This window comes from Podarcis tiliguerta (genome assembly GCF_965153285.1).
Source record: "Podarcis tiliguerta genome assembly, chromosome: 17".
NCBI classification, from domain to species: Eukaryota; Metazoa; Chordata; class Lepidosauria; order Squamata; family Lacertidae; genus Podarcis; species Podarcis tiliguerta.
Window position 1 is genome coordinate 2,398,839 of NC_139550.1, and position 16,519 is coordinate 2,415,357.

At 43.6% G+C, this 16,519-nt stretch overlaps 1 long non-coding RNA gene across 2 annotated transcripts; it reads left to right on the forward strand.

Annotated features, from left to right (window-relative positions):
* The first annotated feature begins 850 nt into the window (after window positions 1-850).
* Window positions 851-11,540, forward strand: LOC310668042. 2 transcript variants are annotated; one of them, XR_014506571.1, is made up of 3 exons: window positions 851-896; window positions 1,440-1,544; window positions 10,890-11,540. It is a non-coding gene; the product is annotated as an uncharacterized lncRNA (long non-coding RNA). The 2 variants fall into 2 exon arrangements; XR_014506572.1 differs by lacking the exon at window positions 10,890-11,540 and having other exon boundaries at window positions 1,440-1,608.
* Window positions 11,541-16,519: the final 4,979 nt, after the last annotated feature.

A 16,519-nucleotide genomic window follows, 5' to 3' on the forward strand; every position in this document is an offset into this window, starting at 1 on the left:
CATTCGGCGTCTAAAAGTAAGATTATCATTTCGTCTTCCACAATTTTGTCTGGATTTTCACTCTGGGGAATATTGCAACCCTAAAATATTATCCCTCATGTGACTATAATGAATGAAGCCAGTTTGAGCCTGATCTGTATGATTATGCATGATGTTATTCAGTCTCCTTGCTAAAATACTACCATTTTTAAATATATATAATCAGTGCTAAGAAAGAAGAGAGGTCTTTCAAAATGTAACATGCAATGGATCCTTTCCTTTTTTAGGAATTACTACTCTTGGCAAGCCATAAAACTCTTCAGTATGCTGTTAATTGTCTTCCTTAAAGTTTTATCAATATATCAGCAAAGGTTTTATAATAAGCTGAGGAACATCCATCAGTTCAGTTCTAGGAGTTTTGCTTCATTTTTATTTTATTTTACTTTAAACAATTTCAGTAGCCTCTAACATTTCAGCTTCTGTTGATCTACAGAGGTTAAATATGAGAGTTTCATTTCAGGAACTGCTTTAACTTTTCTATATTCGTGAAATATTTCTTCTTTCTTTTTATTGAGGGATTTGTTTCTTGTTTTGAAAAAATATTTATATGCAAGTCATTTGCCTGGCTTATTTCCCCACTGGAAGTTTTTGTTTATTTCAGAAATTTGTACCTTTTTATAAGTGCTGTATATGTATCTAGTAATTCCAGCTGTATTTTACAGCTATAAAGATTCTCCAAACTTAACATTTGTTTCTGAACATGTCATGATTTCCTGCTCAGTTCAGTCTCTTATTCCTATTCTTCTATTCCATCAAGAAATGATATCTCGTCCTTAGACACTAGAAGAAATATATTAAATCATTTTTTTCCCTTCAGGATTTCGGAGGGTACAGCAAGGGCTTCAATCTTCATGTTCGTACGTCTTTAGAAGTTTCCCTGTCCTTATTCCTTTTACAGTAGCATATCACTCTGGTACTTACAAAATTTATATGTACCATATTTTTCGCTCTATAAGACGCACCAGACCACAAGACGCACCTAGTTTTTGGAGGAGGAAAACAAGAAAAAATATATTCTGAATCTCAGAAGCCAGAACAGCAAGAGGGATCGCTGCGCAGTGAAAGCAACAACCCCTCTTGCTGTTCTGGCTTCTGGGATAGCTGCGCAGCCTGCATTCGCCCCATAAGACGCACACACATTTCCCCTTACTTTTTAGGAGGGAAAAAGTGAGTCTTATAGAGCAAAAAATATGGTATATGTCTGTCCAGGTTTCTTTCGCCTTGCAAAACTTGAATAAATCCTATATGCCTGTTAAATTCCTGTGCAACAGTCTTGGGCCAATACTAGGAATGCTTGAAGCAATTTATTAAGATTGCTTTTCCAGTTATCCCATTCAGTTTCTTCTAAAAACCCACCCCCGACATTCTCCCCCTTTTATATTTTCTTATCTTCTCCCCAGATATCTTATAATAACATCTTATGAGAACCACCACCACCCCGACATCAGTAGAAGCAAAGAAGTTACAGTATTTCAATTCTGCAGCAATGAAGTAAAATATCCAAGGTCAGTCTGTCATACTGGAACACTGAATTTTCCAAAACTGGTCTTCGACTACATAGCATTCCAGGAGAGAATCATCTTCAGCATCCCTTCGATCTGTTCAACTTGTGAATACAGTGGTACCTTGGGTTACATACGCTTCAGGTTACATACGCTTCAAGTTACACACTCCGCTAACCCAGAACTAGTGCTTCAGGTTAAGAACTTTGCTTCAGGATAAGAACAGAAATCAGGCTCCGGTGGCACGGTGACCTTCTGATCGGCAAGCCCTAGGCTCAGTGGTTTAGACCACAGCTCCACCCTTGCCCCATCATATGTTGTAAGGATACTTCTAATTGCAGGTGGGCCTTTTTACTTCCTGTGGAACAAAGATATTGTTCCCCTGTAGAGAAATGTGAGACTGGTCTTCTTAGAAGTTCCTTCTGAGCGATAAAAATACACTTCTCTTGATATAGATTTTAGCACCACTAATTGCGTTTTTGCAGTTCCTCCCAAAGAGGGTTATCAACATAGCTCACGACGTGTCATCTTTTAGCAACCGCTCAAGAGCTGGCTGTGTCCCTGTCAACCTTCCATGCATCCCTCTCTCCGTTTAGCCAATGACACAGTTTACGTGGAAACTCTATGCAAACGCTGAAACACAGAACTCCCTCCCCATGTACAAGAAATCTTTTCAGCCATAGTGAAAATATTTGGCCCTGCGGTTCGGTGGCTGGAAATGACTTGTCACGTCCGCAGGCTCGTAATTTGTTTTATTTTTAAATGGCCGGCCCTGCCGGTGATTAATGGCTCACAGAAATGAACTCAAAATAAGCCTCGCAGGAATAGAGATAGGCTGTGGTGAAGGAGAAGGCGGAATATGACGGAGGGAGGGGGGTTGCTAGGACCACAGCGGGACATAGGTAGGATGAATGACATAGCAGGCACCAAGGCAGGGGAAAATGTTTTGTGCTATTTGTGGCAAAAGATTGCAGCTGCAGATGGTGTGGCTGTCACCCTCAAAGAGCTGTAATATTGCAAGATGCAAAGAAATTATGGCTTGGCCCAAGTCTCTCCTTGGTAGTTATCACAGGCCCCTTCTCTAGAGGAAAACTCATGCAGAGCGTGCTAATAATTCCTCAGCAGAGAAATGTTAATAAAGCACTTGGCTGAATATGCAAGCAAACAAACCCTCTGTCTGCACCATATTTCAGTCAGTCGTCACTGCAAAGTTTGAGGTCTGTATACCTTAAGCACCCCACCTCCCACAACTTCCACCCGGTGGGGCTGCTTCTCTGATGTGTTTAGGCATTATTTTTACCCGTTTTAAAAATGAGACCAGAGCTTATGAACAGTGCCAGTTTTACGTATAAGCTAAACAGGCGATAGCTTAGGGCCCCACTCTCTTGGGGGCCCCCAAAAATGTAAAGGGGGGGGACTGGATGTACATTTCCAAAATATAAGATGAAAAACAAATAAAATAAAACCTACATACAGCAACAGTGTTTTGTGTTTATTAAATTACCATATAGCATATATTCAACACAAAAAGACAGCTACAATTTGTTGTTGACAAAGGACAGCTAGACATATAAAGGGCCCCATTACCTTCAGTAGCTTAGGGCCTCATCAAACCTAAATCCGGCCCTGATGATGAAATTCCAATGTTTGAAAATCATGTGTCCTGCTTTACAGTCCTTTATTCTGAAGGGATGTTAAACATGGTGAGGACGCCATGTTGTCCCCACTGAGAAACTGTTTTTGGTCCACTTATGGTTGGTGGGGGAAGGACTTCCATGTGCGAGAGAATGAACATTATTTCCAGATAAAGTTATGCTCCGGCACCTCTCATATGGAAATTATGCCTTATAAGAGGTCACGGTTTTTGGTTTCATGCGCTTCTACAGGGAATAGATATACACACCCATTGCCCAAACCCCAAACAATAAATACAACAACATTTTTAAAGCATCACTAAAAACTTGAACCTGATTTTATGTGGGTTCATTTCCCCCCCAAAAACAATTCAATCTCTCAATGCAAACAATTCCTACCTCACTCCCCGCAACATTCAAAGAACTAATTATTTCCACCACATGAACAAACTGACATATCCACATCACAATAGGACTGTGCTGGTCCCGTGGGTTACCCGAGAGGCGAGGTCCAAGTCCGGTTCATGGTCAAAGGTGCAACGAGGAGGCAGTCCGTAGTAGCTGAAGCTGGGTGCAGGGCAGGGAGTCGGGTGAAGTCAGGAACTCTGGCAGAAGAACAGGACAGGGTGCAGGCAGGAACAGACAACCAGCAACGTTGCTCCCGCAACTTGGGACTGGGGCTGGCCGGCTTTTATCTGCCCCGAGGCATAGGGCAGCCCCGATCCTCTGGTGACTCGCCTCTCCTGGCCTGGAGGCGAGCACTCCTCCTGTGGGAACTTAGTTCCCTCCACCTCTCTGCCCTGAGCCTCTGCAGCTCAGGAGAGGCTGGAGGGTTCCCGGACCCAGAGGCAACCTCAGCCTCCTCTGACGGGGCTGGGAGAGGAGCACCTGCAGGCAATGGGTCCTCCATCCCCTCAGGAGCCAGAGCAGACTCAGCTGATGCCTGCACCTGAGGATCCAGCACAGGTGAGGACCCTTCAGGCTCATGCCCCAGCCCCGGCTTAGCTGGTTCTGGAGGCCGGGAATCCTGTGCAGGCTGGGATCCCTCAGGTTCAGCATCCGAGTCCGAATCCCAGCCCATCACAAGGACAAGGAGGTTCTTCAGGCACATCCATAGACATAGCAAATAATCTGAAGGCCAAATCAGAGGCACAAATGCCCTGTTATGGACAAGGAAATGTGTGAATCGTGGTCCTGTGCAGAAGTGGGAGGTGAAGGGAGAAAGAAGCACTTTTGGTGCTGAAATGTTTACTTATGTATTTCAATGAAGCTTGCATGGAGTAGTAAAGGTGGTTCATCGCTGGGAGAGTTAGAGCCAATTGGCGTGACCCCTAATGCTGATTTTGCACCCAGGTTCACACAGTGGCGGAGCTTCATGCTCCAGCACCGGGGGGTGGAGAGTAGACAGGGCGGGGCTAGCTCGCATCCCGGGGGCGTGGCGCACATCCTGGGGGTGTGGTGCCCAGTGTGGGCAGAGGGGCAGCTGCGATGGCACCCCACCAGGATCACGCTGCCAGGGACATTGCGCTCCCCCCGCACCCCTCTTCCTGCGCCAGTGGCTTCACAATCCATATGCAACAGTCCTGGATTTTTCTCTTTTCCCACTTCAGAAGAGGACAAAAACAGAAAATAAGGTGTGTTGATCTTAGAATATCTGTAGAACCTTCATTAGGGAAAAAAATATTATGTTTTTTTGTATACTAGTGTCTTATGCTAACATCAGAAAATCCTAGTGCTGGACATAGAATTTAGGTTCTACATTATTGCAGCTCTGGGTTTCTGCATATAACGGTTAATATGGTGTGAAAGCAAAGAAATGCATTTCAGAATCCTATAAAGTAAAAATTGGGGTGATGATGGAGAGCTTTGTTTGCTATACACCACATACCAGAGCAGATGGCATAGAAATTAGGAACGGCAAGGAAATATTAGATGAGAACCCAGTCAGCTCTGCTGAAAATTGGCCAGTATGCCAGCATCGCATATTCCTGTGCTCTGTGAAATTCAAGACAAAATTTTTCACTACTAAATATGCCAGTGCTGACCCGTGGTTGAGGGGCTGCCAGAGAAGGGCCTTATATAAACATTCAAAATGGAGTTCAGCGTTGCAAATCATTTTGAAAATTCTCCGATACAGCCTTTTCTTTATGAGAGGCTGCAGTACGAATTTTTGCACACATAATTTATTCTTTCCGGGGGAACTTTCCTGGCCCATATTTCTGCATGTTGTTGGGAGTGCTCTGAATACTGCGCCCTCCTCCGCTATGGTTTTGCTTTTTAAAAGTTCATGTTTATAAATGGGACAGGATTGCCTGTGAGTGTCTTTTTTTTAAAAAAGAACTAATTGTTAGAAAATTAATTTTTTTCCTTTTTAGTATAGTTATCATCATCATAAAAAAGGCAAAGATTTAACCAGACAAGGGACATTATATAAATTGAATAAATTATTATTAATATTATTATATATGTGGATTATTTCCAAACAACTCAAGTAAATCAGAGCAAGAATGTGGACTATAGAATCTTCTACTCCCTACTAATGGTTGGCCTGGTATAAACACAGAAAATGATTTCCCCCAAAGCTGTATAAAACTCAAGCGGTCTCCTACGTTATGTAACACATATGTGCTACAAAGGAGAAGTAGGTTTTTTACAAAATGTCCAGTCTGAGCCACTGCATGAAGAACTCTGTGATGGGGGGTGAGACCTCCTGCAGCCAGCAGCAATTCTACTAGTACAATCATACCTTGGAAGTCAAATGGAGTCCCTTCCAGAAGTCCGTTCGACTTCCAAAATGTTCGAAAACCAAAGCATGGCTTCTGATTGGCTGCAGGAAGTTCCTGCAGCCAATTGGAAGATGCGGAGGCCCCGTCGGATGTCCGGCTTCCAAAAGAACGTTCAAAAACCAGAACAGTCACTTCCAGGTTTCGATCGTTCGGGAGCCAAAACATTCGAGAACTAGGCTGTTCAACTTCCGAGATACAACTGTACAGTGGTACCTTGGGTTAAGAACTTAATTTGTTCTGGAGGTCCGTTCTTAACCTGAAACTGTTCTTAACCTGAGGTACCACTTTAGCTAATGGGGCCTCCCGCTGCTGCCACGCCGCTGCCACACAATTTCTGTTGTCATCCTGAAGCAAAGTTCTTAACCCAGGGTACTATTTCTGGGTTAGTGGAGTCTGTAACCTGAAGCGTATGTAACCCGAGGTACCACTGTATCTGCTTTGACAGAGATTGCCCTACATATCTGGAGAAATGGACGAAAGAGCCAGCGCGATATCAGGCGTCACTGATTTCAAATGTAACTGACCAGAAAGTGGTCACCTGAGAACAACTCCACCACATGTGCAAGAAAGACCCCATTTTACCACAATCCCACCAGCACCATGGAGAGGTGTATGTTATAGATTAGTTCAGAGGTTCCCAAACTTATTTGATCCACCTCCCCCTTTTCAGAAAACAAAATTACTCAGTGCCCCCCTGGTTCAATCCAATCCACCCCAGGGCGGGGGCGCCACTGCAGCCTGCCTCCCATTGGCCCAGGGAAGCCCCTTGCCTTCCACACAACCGCTAGATCCGCTGGGAGGCCCTGTTGCTGTCCCGCAACAGCGCCCAACCCTGATAGTAAGCATCATTATTTTGCTCCCTTATTTTTATTCAACGCCCCTGTTATGTACTGAAGTTCTCACCCTGGGCCAGTAGGGGGATACTTACTGTAGATAGTTCAGGTCCACATATGCAAATAAGGGATCGAAAGTGACGTTCAGTGATTGGATAGTTACAGAAAGTTGTTACAGTTACGTTGTACTGGAGTTCTAGATAAGCAGGCTGACTGAACCCTTCAGTTCAGTTCTGTTCTGACCTGTGAATAAACAAGAGCTGTTTATAGAATTGCTGTGTCGTCTGATATGTTCACCCACAACTTAACAGCCCCCCAATTGCACCCGAGGCAATACCACTCCCCTGGATGGTTCCAGCACCCCCAGGGGACAGTATTGCCCACTTTGAGAAAGACTGGCTTAGTTGAGGCACCGTACCATCACTGTGCTGTTTTGAGCATAGTTTCATGGCATATTAGCAGGTGTGGTTCTGCTGGGCTGCATGAACCATATCCCTTCCTATTTTGTTACCCAAATCTGTCTGCCCTGATCTGCTCCCTGGTTGGTGTTCACACACTGCTTGCCTTCACTTCTGCTCTGCCTGTGTGTTGTAAAGAAAGCAAGTAAAAAATGGCATGCCTTCAGAGGTTTCTCCTCCAAAGCCAGACCCAGGTAGCACTGACCTTGTAACTTCTCACTACTTGGGGAGGTGGGGAGCATGCAGACCCTCCAAGTGTCCTTATTTTCCAGGGATAGTCCTGGATTTACAGAAGCCGTCCCAGTTTCTGATGTGATCCCAGAATGTCCTGCTTTTCCTTAGGTCATCCCTATATTATTTGGAGGAATATTTGAGGGTATGGAGTTATGGAGCCACCAACGCAAAGAGAGAAGTAACTATACAGTCATTAGAAGACATCCCAAGGCAGCCCTGTTTAGGGATGTTTTTAAATGTTTAATGCTTTACTGTGTTTTTATATATGTTGGAATAAGGGACACGGGTGGCCCTGTGGGTTAAACCACAGAGCCTAGGACTTGCTGATCTGAAGGTCAGCAGTTCGAATCCCCGCGATGGGGTGAGCTCCCGTTGCTCGGTCCCTGCTCCTGCCAACCTAGCAGTTCGAAAGCACGTCAGAGTGCAAGTAGATAAATAGGTACCGCTCCGGTGGGAAGGTAAACGGCGTTTCCGTGCTCTGGTTCGCCAGAAGCGGCTTAGTCATGCTGGCCACATGACCTGGAAGCTGTACGCCGGCTCCCTCGGCCAGTAAAGCGAGATGAGCGCCGCAACCCCAGAGTCGGCCATGACTGGACCTAATGGTCAAGGGTCCCTTTAGCCTTTACCTTTACTATATATGTTGAAAGCCGCCCAAAGTGGTTAGGGCAACCCAGTCTGATGGACAGGGTATAATTATAATTATATAACTATAATTATTGAATAGGCCATCCCTATTTTCATCAGAGAAATGTGGTAGGGTATGTACATAGTCAAATCAAGGAGAACTTGCATATTTTGAGTTTTTTCTTGTATTTCTATGCTGTGAACCATCCTGAGATCCACAGATGAAGGCCAGTATACAAATATAAGAACCAGTAAGAATAATAATGTATACTTTTTGCATGAGATTCACAAGATGGCCTTGAACAAGGAGGGCTTGCGATTTTAAGTTAGATGGATGGTAAAGTCAAGGGTACAAGAAATAGCAGACGTACAAGAAATGGGGGGGAACTATACAATGCCTTACTTTTAGGTGCTTTCTGCTGCTTTTTGAGCCTTTGTCAGTTGCTGTTTGCGTCCCTGAGAGACTTTGGTCGTGAGATGCTTCTCTGAAGTGGCGCTTCCAATATATATATATTTTGAAAGACTGCATGGTACCCTTTTCCCTGTCTGCTTTCACTTGAGATCTGAGGCCTGCTGGCCTAGGCAGCTGTGTTCTAGTGCCAGTGTGCTAAGCTGCAGCCCGTTTAAATCAAATTTGACACCCAACACCTTACTGTTTTCTCAGCCTGCCTACCCCAAATATTTCCTTCCAGTTCTGACAGAATGTGTATTCACAGAGCTGCCTTAGAATAACACGTTTTCATTTTTGAGAAGGTTGTACAGGGAGCTTTGCGGTGTGGCAGCCTGCCAAACAGTGAACATTTAGCAGGGAAAGCTCGCTATTGGGTTGTTAATTTGACATGCAGAACAGAGTGGTTAGGCTCTCTCTGAGCATTTTAGGCTCCCCGTACTAAATTATACCTAACACTTGCCTTCAGGTTTAAGCCATCTGAGCATAAAATCTGACTGTATAAAGTCTGATCTGTCAAACAACCATTTATTCCCTTTGACCCAATCAATTTTCTCTGCCGGATTGTGTGATCATTATCCGCATCTTGAGGCAGCTACGTGGGTCTTGCGAAACCTTCCAGATTGGGACGTTATATGGGTGGCTAAAAAGGATGAAAATTTAGAATTCGCAAATAGAAGTGCCCTGCATGGATGGAAACTTGGGCAAATCAGACTTTACACGGAGTATCACTGAAAATACACGGAGTATCACTGAGCCAGACATCCTGGAGAGTGAAGTCAAATGGGCCTTAGAAAGCACTGCAAATAACAAGGCCAGTGGAAGCGATGGTATTCCAGCTGAACTACTTAAAATTTTTAAAGATGATGCTGTTAAGGTGCTACACTCAATATGCCAGCAAGTTTGGAAAACTCAGCAGTGGCCAGAGGACTGGAGAAGATCAGTCTACATCCCAATCCCAAAGAAGGGCAGGGCCAAAGAATGCTCCAGCTACCGCACAATTGCACTCATTTCACACGCTAGCAAGGTTATGCTTCAAATTCTACAAGGAAGGCTCAAGCAGTATGTGGACCGAGAACTCCCAGAAGTGCAAACTGGATTTAGAAGAGGCAGAGGAACCAGAGACCAAATTGCAAACATGCGCTGGATTATGGAGAAAGCTAGAGAGTTCCAGAAAGACATCTACTTCTGCTTCATTAACTATGCAAAAGCCTTTGACTGTGTCGATCACAGCAAACTATGGCAAGTTCTTAAAGAAATGGAAGTGCCTGATCACCTCATCTGGCTCCTGAGAAATCTCTATGTGGGACAAGAAGCTACAGTTAGAACTGGATATGGAACAACTGATTGGTTCAAAATTGGGAAACGAGTACAGCAAGGCTGTATATTGTCTCCCTGTTTATTTAACTTATATGCAGAATTCATCATGCGAAAGATGAAAATCACCATTTTATAGTTCAAATCGGGAAAAATAAATACAGTAAATGGACAGAAGTACAGTGGTACCTCGGGTTAAGAACTTACTTCGTTCTGGAGGTCCGTTCTTAACCTGAAACTGTTCTTAACCTGAGATACCACTTTAGCTAATGGGGGCCTCCCACTGCTGCTGCGCTGCCACCATGCGATTTCTGTTCTCATCCTGAAGCAAAGTTCTTAACCCGAGGTACTATTTCTGGGTGAGCGGAGTCTGTAACCTGAAACGTCTGTAACCTGAAGAAAATGTTTAGGGGTATGCGTACCCCTGCGCCCCCCCCAAAGGGACTGCCTAAATACAACACATAAATTCAAAGATTTCCGTGCTTAAAATACTGCAGCTTTGTGTGTGTTTCCTCCAACAGCTTTTGTACTTTTTGTACTTGTACACTGCTCAAGCAGTGATACCAGTGTAGAACAAAATGTCCCTATTTTCATCTGAGGAATGTCGGACGGTGAGATGACTGCCTGAGGCCCATGTTTGTGGTTTTGCTTCTTATTTAGCACTGCCGACAAATAAACAGATATTGTGGCACATGCAAATATAGAAATGGTGCTGTTTACATGGCAATATTAAAAACTTGGCATCTCAAACATATACTTGAGGCAGGCTGTAGTTACCCCTCCCTTCCTCTAGATGGAGCTCAGTTAGTTTTTCCACCCAGGATGACTGCCCCCTGCTGATGCAAAGAAAGCAACGCAGCCATCTGTCATTTGCGGACAGGTGTGCAGAGTGCAGACCCAGACTGCCAGCTATAGGGACTCAAGCCCTCAGGTTATCTTACAGACTCAGCTCAGTGGCAGCACACCCAACAATTTCTAATATTTGAGTAACCTTTGACCATTGCTGTTTTTCAGGGCAGACCTCTGAAGAATTATCTCCAGCAGCCAGGGACTTCCATTCCAATCTTGCCCAAGCACAGTCTGTACTGGTGATGTCACCTTTTAACTGACCTTTGGAAGTTGCTCAACGCCGCTTCTGGCTCATTTTATCCTTATTGCAAATGTGCGTCTGTGTGTGCAAAAAGCAGGTTTTTCATAACTGCTGCCTTGCATTATACGGAGCCACTAAATAGAAAATTACATCCCCCCCCCCCTTCCAGTTTTCATTGCTTGACTTCTGGTGGTCTTCTTCTTCCATGGATCACAGCATACCAAACTCTTCTTGTTGTTGTTTTTTAAATATCCTTTATTGATTAAAAAAATTGCATGTCTATACAAACATTCTGTACTATCTCTTAACATGTAAAAAAAAAGAAAATTATATAAAGTTGAAAATTTATAAAGAAATAATAAATAAATAAAGAAGTAACAAAGATAAGAAACAAAGAAATCAAAAAAAGACAAAGTTATTTACATAGTAAAAGTACTCATCGCCGCAATCCTTCGCATCCTTCTCATTATACTGTTTGATAAAACATTCTTTTTTACACAGGTTTACATTATATAATATCATTTCTTTCTGCTTTGTATACATTCCGTTCATCTTTTTCTTTACAAATATCACTCAGTTTCTGCTAATATGGAGTTATATGTACAATAAAGTTTATTATTATTTCAATAGTGCCTCACACCAAATGTAAACAAACTGTGAAAAAGAATCCTTGAATTGAAAGTGGAGATGCTATATGTACCTTTTCCTTGCTTATTTGTTTGGTTTGTAGCACAAAAAAAAATCTTTAATAAAAGCTAACTAAAACACAAAAGAAAGAAAGAAAGAAAGAAAGAAAGAAAGAAAGAAAGAGTTGTTGTTTCTCTTCCCTGTTTCACATTTTATTGTTTTATTTTGCAATATTACATTCAGTTACACATTTTATCATTCAATACTATACTATACTAATTCAATACTAATTTACAATATTACACACACACACACACACACACCCCTATACGTATCTATATTTTTCTTATTTATATCGTTGTGACTTCCCTCCAAAAGAGTTGTCTAGGATGAATGGTTGCTGGGATAGTTTTCCTCTCCACATGGAGGGCAAGTGCTTGGTAGATGTTTCTGTATTTGCAGTTGTTAAGTTCTCTGTGACGACCTATCCCTTGCCTTGCCTTGGTGGTCTATCATGTCAGCATCTTAAACCTCACACCTTTCCTTCCACAGGGAACAGGGAGAGAGAATACCTAGGAGTTAACGTGATAAAACAGAACGGGCCGATGCCATAAATCAGACGGGTTTTAGCATCTGATGACAAACCTAACTCCTGTCAGAAAAGAGCTGAACTGACCCCCGCCCCTCCCAAACTGTCATCGAAGCTGGACCATAAAAATCACAGCTGTCACCAAAGCATGCCCTGCCCTTGGGGGACATGCCATCCTGGGGACTGATCCACCGTGTTCAGGGCCAAATTCCCAGCCTACAGGCACATTCCATATGACATTTTGTCACATCTCTTACTGGTGCATCTGTTCCAGGGTCTTTGCTCTTCCTAAATCACTTTATTCCCCCCCCCTTTTTTTTTTTGCTCTGAAAAGAACCAGGATCAAGAGATGAGTGCTGAGCTGAGTGCTGTAGAGGGCAGGTGCTTCAGAACTGGTTTCAAGAAACCTTAGTCCGGTTCAATCCCTTTGTAGCACCTGGATGCAGCTAAGAAGGTAAAACATCGCACCTCGATTTGCAATTAAATCGATCCTGCTGTTTCTTCCATTCATATTTAGATGTGTTAATGGGTTTTCAACCACAGCCCATTTCAGCTCACAAATTTAAGTTTCTGTTTTGGCAAGATTCAATAGGAAGAAAGGAATAATTCCAGTACAAGAAGGGGATGGATTTCTCATACATGGCTTTATTTGGAAAACAGAAAAGAAGCAAGGAGATCTCCCTGTATGAGCAAAACACAATTTCTAGAGGAAATGTATGCACTCAACCACTTCGATTGGCATAATTGGCACTACTACAGGGGCCGCATAATACACATTTCACATTTTTAGGAATTTGAGGCTTTACTGTGGCAGCTCCCTGCCTATTGAAATCAAGCAGACGCCTTCCCTGTACTGTCTTCAGCACCTGCTAAAAACATTCTTGTTTAGACATGCCTACCTGGATGCTTAGGGATGCGGGTGGCGCAGTGGTCTAAACCACAGAGCCTAGGGCTTGCCGATCAGAAGGTCAGTGGTTCGAATCCCCGTGACGGGGTGAGCTCCCGTTGCTCGGTCCCTGCTCCTGCCAACCTAGCAGTTCAAAAGCACCTCAAAGTGCAAGTAGATAAATAGGTACTACTCCAGCAGGAAGGTAAACGGCGTTTCCGTGCGCTGCTCTGGTTTTGCCAGAAGCGGCTTGGTCATGCTGGCCACATGACCCGGAAGCTGTACGCCGGCTCCCTCAGCCAATAAAGCGAGATGAGCGCCGCAACCCCAGAGTCGGTCACGACTGGACCTAATGGTCAGGGGTCCCTTTACCTTTTTACCTTGATGCTTAGAAAGTTGAGGTAATTTTAATCTGTTTTAGTATTTTAACTTTTGTATGTTTTAAAAAGTACGGCTGTGGATTTTCCTCGATCTTTTATCTTTCCATAAACCAACCAATCAAGCAGTATATAAATCTTATGAAACAAACAAGCAATCAAAATCAAAATGCCTCCGTGTTTAAATGATTATATGGCCTTGTCTATTTTCAAATTCTTTTCTATCATTGAAGTACGATCTGGTACTCACTGGTTCGTCTGCCGAAGGGCGTCAGCGTGAGGCACAAAACTCCTGATGCCGTCAGAACTGCGGAACTGTCACTCTTGCCAAAGACTCCCACAGAAATGCATCTGGGCACCTTGGAAAAGCCCTGCCAGCTAATTCACTCGGTCCCCCAAACAGCGTAGAGATGGGGGTACAGAATCTACTCCAGGGGCAGATCTACACTCATGGTTTTTAACATTAACGAAGGCTTAAGGAATGGTTTTGATAAAGTCGATGGACACACAACTTCCTTCTTTTTAACATTCATAATGTGTTATTACCTTGTCTTTTTATCACTTAATTTTTAATCATTAAAGGGTAAAGGGACTCATGACTATTAGGTCCAGTCATGGCCAACTCTGGGGTTGCGGCGCTCATCTCGCTTTACTGGTCGAGGGAGCCAGCGTGCAGCTTCCGGGTCCTGTGGCCATCAGGACTAAGCCACTTCTGGCGAACCAGAGCAGTGCACGGAAACACCGTTTACCTTCCCGTCAGAGCGGTACCTATTTATCTACTCGCACTGGTGTGCTTTCGAACTGCTAGGTTGGCAGGAGCAGGGACCGAGCAACGGGAGCTCACCCTGTTGCGGGGATTCGGCAAACCCTAGGCTCTGTGGTTTAACCCACAGCGCCAGTCATTATCTGCTGCTATGTTGGTGAAACACTGCTCATATGTCCCTGTGTAGTGTTTTGCCTTTTTTTACTGCATTCAAACACTCTCTCTCTCACACACACACACAAATGATATTCAAGGGCCAGATAATAAAGGACACGATGGGAGGTAGGGAAATTAAAATCTGACACTCAAGGGTGGAGCAGAGCAACCAGTGACCAGGAGTAGCGTAACAAACAGCGTTTCAGAAAATGGTGCGGCCGGGTGTTACTTACATTTGACGAAAAAACCAAGGTAAAATACGTTTTAATTAACAAGTGTGCCCTGTCGTTTTAGAACGGCAGATCTAATATTGTTCTAATAAGGGGAAATAATGTTAGAGAGGTCAGTGTCGATCAAGCCCAAATCCTAACCTCCAGCATGCCCACAGATATGAAGGGAAACTGTGGTACGACAGAACCCAGTGGGAGTAACTTCCCTGGGACAAAACAGGATAAAATTAAGATTGCTGCCTCTCTGTCCTGCCACGCTTTTTCCATATTCCCTCACCTTCTTGGTTTGAATGCAGCAGGTGTTCCACAGACATAACTTCAGCATATTCTCTTGCCTCCCCCCCCCCCCCCGGACAGTTTCCACCCATGGAAATTCGACCATAGGATTGCTCTGCCAACGGCACGCAATGTATTATCATCTCTGGAATCCTTATCGGTTTCACCATGGCAACAGCTGCTCTTGTTTTCCTCTGCAGGTTTTAGCCAAGGCTGCCTGCCAGACCGCTACAAACGAGATGCAGGGCTTTGCAGTTTCTCAAGGAGAAAATTGTCATGGAAAAGGTCTTAGTAGAAATATTAATGATTACAAGGGAAGGGGGGGGTGCTGCTTGAAGCAGCGGTCGTTTCAGGTAGCCTCTCTGTCTTTTATGACCTCTAGCCCAATGATTTTGTTTTTTGCAAGCTGAGAAATGCAGGCTCTTCCGTTTCGGAAGATTAAGCCTTAAAAGGAATGCCTCTTCACTTGACTTCCACCATTATATTTGCAAATAGGCCACTGGAATGAAGGTTGAGTATCTGATCCTCTCGTCTTTTAATGGGGCTGCTGACATGAGGCGCGCCTGACCAACCAGACTGTCATGCTTGCTCTCCTGCAGTCGGCCACCCTGGCTACTGATGATCTGTCGCAGAGACAGGAAATAAATAGTGTCAATGGCTTTGCATCCCCTTCAGAGGATTTATAGTCACACTGTCCTCTGAAACAGAGGTGCAGATCCCCATGGAGCTTGGGTGCGTCCAAATTTCAGATTCCACCAGACTCCTTAGTTTTCAGTTTCTCACATGGTTCAATCAAAATCTTTATTTGCTAAGATTTCCATGCCACCAATATTAAGAAAAATACCACGGCCGTATCGACAATGAACTCACATCTATAAAAGTACAGGTGAAACTGACATGTTTAATTGGAGAAAAGTAATGATTAACCTCTGTTAAAGGTTGGAAGCCTCTCATAAACATTTTGCGTAAAAAAGAAGAAGAAATAAATAATGATATTTGGATTTGAGGACTGAAGATAATGCTTGTTTATAGAAAGTGGCTTTGTCAGATCTGATGAAGTGAGTATTGTTTTTATATAGCAGACAGATGAAGAATCAGAAGTTCTTTACTTTCTGAATCTTATTTTTCTATCTTTCTCTTTTAACCTCTTTTTTCAAAAACTCTTTTTATATTTCTTTTTAGTTCTCTATTTCTTTTCTTTCTCTCCCTCCCTCCCCTTTTGCGTTTTTATTGTATCTAGATAAAAGTTTTGCTTTGGTTTAAAAAACGGGGAGAGATATTAAATTTTGTATTTTTCTCTATAAACCTTAATAATATTCATTTTTTTAAAATAAAAAAAGTACAGGCATTCCCCCTACCCACTTGTGCACAATCGACTTGTGAGCAATGATGTATACGTGCAGCACTGGGAAATAATTAAATTATTTAATGCATACCAGGAAATGGAAGAAGAGAGCTGGGGAGATCTCATGAGGAGACCCTCCCTGGAGCCTGAAGAGGACGTCAGCGAGGGTGGAGAAGAGATTGGAGGCGCAGCAGGGCTTTGTTTAGTCTGTTCAGTCTCCCTGCCTAACAGCTGGCGTTCGGGGCAGCCCAGCAGGAGCAGCCGATTTCCGGTGCATCCTCCAGAGCATCCATTCCAATTGTGGA